This window comes from Nicotiana sylvestris, chromosome 5, assembly GCF_000393655.2.
Source record: "Nicotiana sylvestris chromosome 5, ASM39365v2, whole genome shotgun sequence".
Classification (NCBI taxonomy): domain Eukaryota; kingdom Viridiplantae; phylum Streptophyta; class Magnoliopsida; order Solanales; family Solanaceae; genus Nicotiana; species Nicotiana sylvestris.
In genome coordinates, this window is record NC_091061.1 from 74,465,600 (window position 1) to 74,470,330 (window position 4,731).

A 4,731-nucleotide genomic window follows, 5' to 3' on the forward strand; every position below is an offset into this window, starting at 1 on the left:
AGAAATGTTCTAGCTTATACATTCAACAGCCTTTATTATTGTCAGTTAAGACCAATAATATACTGGTAAAGGGGACTCATTTTAGCGGCAAATGTAATGGCTACTAAAACTACTCTTGCTTTAGTTTTTATTTATGTCTTCTCTGGCTTTTGTTATAGCTGAAAAATTTAAATGTAAATATACAAAAGTTTGTAATGAAACATGCTAGTATCCATTCTTAAAATCATAATGTACTTCATTAAATCCACAATAAACAAATACAACTTCTAATCCATCGTTACAAAGTGTGAACAACCTAAGAAAAAAAAATAAACCATTTGAATCAAATGATATTTCAAGTCTAATAAAAATCTCTCTTCGAACTCTTAAATCATATTGAGTTCTTCCACATGAAATTCCAGTTTGAAGATTCAATTGTGTGCCAGTAAGATAGGCTGAATTGTATCAGATCAAGTTGCATCCAAGAACTCATCCAACTTACAACTCAAATCTTCGCCGATATATTGTAGCTTTCAACTAACCTTTGAAGAGTCTCACCAAACTATAATCATACTTCAAAAGCAGTCAAAAAGAGCTTCACATAATGAACAAAGTCAGTGTAGAATTACTAGTTGTTCGCATTGCACAACCATTTTTGAAGCTAAAATATTCCACAAGCAGCCATAGCCCAAAGTAAAGCAACGTCCCTAGTTCTTGTTAAAGGAATAGATGCACCAGATTCTTTTATGGAATCGAAGGTAGGCATATATGCATCTTGCGTAGTGCAAGTATTTCCTTCACATCGTGAAAAATAAACTTTTTTAAGTAACTCAAACATCACTAAACAAGCAGAGTTATAAAGCAAGACAATGACTGGCTGATATGCATATATAAAGTACATCCGGAGAAGTTTTCTATAATGACGAGAAGTTAAGATAGATAGTCTTGGTATTTTTGTGTGACTTAATACTTGAAAACTAGGACAACGTGAAAGAAATAGTAACCATAAAGTGTGTACAAACTTAAAGAAATCGAAATAAACTATCAGATCAAGTCATTTAGTTAATGTAGCATGTTAAGCCTATGGTGATCATGCTAGCTTTTAGTGCTGTTAGATAGCCAAATTCTGTATGATAGATTATGATTTGCACTTAAAAAATTAATTTGAAGGATGTATATAATAGATATTGTAGTAGAATGTACGAATTACTAGACACTATTCAACATCTACATGTTTCAAATCCAGTTTAATTTTTTATCCAAAACCCCCATTCAACACATAAGAACATATAAGCTGCAGAGCACCAACAAGAAGCAATTTTATCACCACAAGAACATAACATAACCAAGTAATTGAAAATAACAAATCAGGTTCACTGTCAATTAAAGAGTGCATCTCATAAATGAGTCAAAGAAAGAAACGTACTATAGAGATTTGGAAGGCAACAACAGAGAGCGAGGCTTTGTTAACCATGTGAATGTAACCACTACACATTATACGTGTTCTTAGTGTTTGCATGAATACAAGGCATAATAGATAAAAATCTAAAAAAAATATCAAGAACTGCAAGGAAGTGCAAAATTTAATAGGAACAAACAGTTGTATGTTGATCTGACTTGATTCTAGTGATTCCAAAACTGTTTCCACCTCACTCTTAAAGCTCTTAAGTTACCATCTTTGTCAAACACCTAAAAAAAGAAAAGAAAACATCACAAAAACGTAGAAGTCAGAACCTAAGGCAAGAAAATATAAGGAGAAGTACCTCTTAATAAGCTAAAATATAACAAAAATGTTTGCACCTTTATTGTACCAATCAGTTTCCTATCTTTGTCTTATTTTCTCCAATTTTCACCTCTAAACCAAAAGAAGTTCACATTATCTCTGCTTATGCTATAGACGTTGCATCTCCTTTATTCTCATTATACATATATTTTATTGCATCTCTCCTTTGTACTTTTATTGCATCTCCTTTGTTCTCATTACATATTTCATTCAACCTCTATTTCTCTGTTTGGGATAACAGATATTTCAAATGAAAACATTGATGAAGAATAAAAATATAACTTAACAGCCTAATTAAACTCAGAGGTAATTCTATTATTCTTCAAAATTTAGCATGTAAAGAGAATCTACCCTAACTCATAAACAAAGGAATTAAAACTAATACGAATGTGTGAAACTGATATCTGATATTTTAAAGATTTAAAGACTACTTGTTAACAATATTGTCATTATATATAATTTGTTCAAGTGACATCACCTCTGTTGTGGCATTTTATCAAACACCAAATGGGCTTTGTCCTCTAGAATAAAATACTTTAAGTACTACCGCAAATTAGAACCAGATCAAATCATGAGTAATACAAAGAAAACAAATAAATCATCCTTATCTCCTATGATTACAAAATGAGTACAAAGAAACGCCAAAATAAATAAATTAAACTAACATATATCATTGTAAAATTGAAAAGGAAAGAACATAGAGAGTGTACTTACTCCAATGTGACGATTGACATAGAGATGGATGCAAGCCGAAGCAAGTGTCGACAAAAAAAGTATGAGGAAATAAGATACCTATTCACCCATAAGAAAAATTTAAAATATGCACACAAAAATTTTCCTTAAATTGATGGCCATTCAACCATTACCTTTACTGCGCTTTCTACAAGTACCTTGATCTTCAAAATCATGGAAGTTTCAAGTTTTAAAGGGTAATCAAAAAACAAAAGAAAGATGAATAGGAAATAAAAAAAGCTATTGGGCGCGATTAGCTAGAGAAAGAGAGGGAAATGAAAATATATAGGGTTAACTTTTGGAGGGAAGTTAAAAATGAAAATTGGCTCTTTCACTGACCATTTCCACTAATTGCTGAGAAAAATGAATTTTTCTTGGCCAAAGTATGTTTGCCGATAATATTTCATCTTAGCGGATAAATTAGTGACAATTAGCTTATCGCCACTAAATATATGCCATTAAAAGCCTCTTTTGTCGTAGTGGTGGCATTGCAAGATCGTAATGGGGAGAGACACCATCCAGCCAGACCGATATCATGCTGGTTGCACTTCTTTCTATTCAGGTTGGTTGGAAGACAATCATGATGGTCTGGGCCATCCAGGGTTCGTTCGAGGTCACAGAATTATAGATGAAAAGGCCAAGGCGCAAGTCAAGTACAACCAGCTGCGCAAAAGGATACGTGAATGCGAAAGCGAACACCGTGAGATATAAGAGTCCAACCAGAAATTGATTGATGAATGGAAGGATATGGCTATCAGTGCCAACAAAAGGCTAGGATACTTGGAGTAAGGCATAGTAGAACTGGAGAGAAAATTTCTCAAAAGGGTTGAAGGGACCGAAGGCGGACATCTAGCCAGAGCATACCTGTTGCTGGGACTTAGCGAATTGGGGAAGTTGTTCGATGGAGCAAGGCCGAGTCTGGGGAAGGTCCTTCTTGGACCAAATAGATAGGAGTTTATCTTTTTCTCTTTATGAATGTAATAAGGCCAATGGCCATTAGTAACTTTTATTTCTTGATTATTTAGTGTCATTTTGGGATTCGTCTATTTTTATCAATAAAATGAGGCATTTAGCATTAAAAGTTCTCCAAATCAATCTGTCGATAGGCTTACCTCTGGTACAAAGAGGTTCCCAAATTAGGACACGTTTTACATTCCCGCACTATGTGTTTAAATATTGTAATACTTTTTATAATTCTCACTAACTCGATTACCTTTTGTTTTTATTTTTGTTTTTTATATTTCCCTCCCCAAAGGTTAGTTTGTGCACTCTGGCATCATCATCTTATTTCACATGATCCAAGGGCCCTCCACCCACTTCTCCTCTTAGTCCTATTAAAGGCAAGAACAAAGGCAAAATGGAAGATTTAAGAAACATCAGGAAGGTGAGCACGACCGAACGGGTAGAGGCCACTAATAGCCAGGGTATTCGGGTTCCAAACGAGAATGTGTCGCAGCTTGAACAGAAACTGTTAAAGTTCCAGGAAGAGCTCAATCAGGTTCGGAATCTAGCAAACTTGTTATTTTCCCTCAGCACCCCAGATGTCAACTTCCCCAACACTTAAAACCCTACACCTCCTCAAAATATCCCAAAACAACATAATCATCCCGCTCCTCACCATCACGTTGCTCCACCAAAGAACCAATGTAACACCTGCCATACCCCAAACAACACTCCACTACTTATCCCAGAACCTCAAAACTCCACAAACGACCGTTTCCACACCCATACACCAGGCCACCATAACACTCCTATCTACGTGGAGGCCATGCCACACTCCACCCAACCTATCTCATGCACACCTGAGTCTGATGAAAAGGATCTGCTTATCAGGAACTTGGCCGAGGAACTTAAGAAATTGACCAGCCAAATTCAAGGCGTTGAGGGAAGCAAAGGAATCGAGGGGCTGAACTATGAGGATCTCTGCATACAACCTAATGTCGAACTGCCCGAGGGGTACAAACCTCCTAAGTTCAAGATGTTTGATGGTATGGGTGATCCAAGGGTCCATATGAGATATTGCGACAAGCTGGTTGGAGTAAGGAAGGATGAAAGAAATCGCATGAAGTTGTTCATGAGGAGTTTGAAAGGAGATGCATTATCTTGGTAAATCAGCCAGGATCCCAAGAAGTGGTCAAGCTGGGTAGGCATGGCATCTGACTTTATGGATAGATTCAGGTTTAATACAGAGAATGCACTAGACGTGTTATATATACAGAATTTGAAGAAGAAGCCCA

The 4,731-nt window shown here is 35.9% G+C and overlaps 1 long non-coding RNA gene across 2 annotated transcripts; it reads right to left on the reverse strand.

Annotated features, from left to right (window-relative positions):
• Positions 1-216: 216 nt before the first annotated feature.
• Positions 217-2,925, reverse strand: LOC104241220 (uncharacterized). 2 transcript variants are annotated; one of them, XR_714669.2, is made up of 4 exons: positions 2,629-2,925; positions 2,477-2,554; positions 1,406-1,668; positions 217-774 (listed from the first exon to the last, which is right to left on the reverse strand). It is a non-coding gene; the product is annotated as an uncharacterized lncRNA (long non-coding RNA). The 2 variants fall into 2 exon arrangements; XR_714668.2 differs by lacking the exon at positions 217-774 and having other exon boundaries at positions 1,352-1,668; positions 2,629-2,917.
• Positions 2,926-4,731: the final 1,806 nt, after the last annotated feature.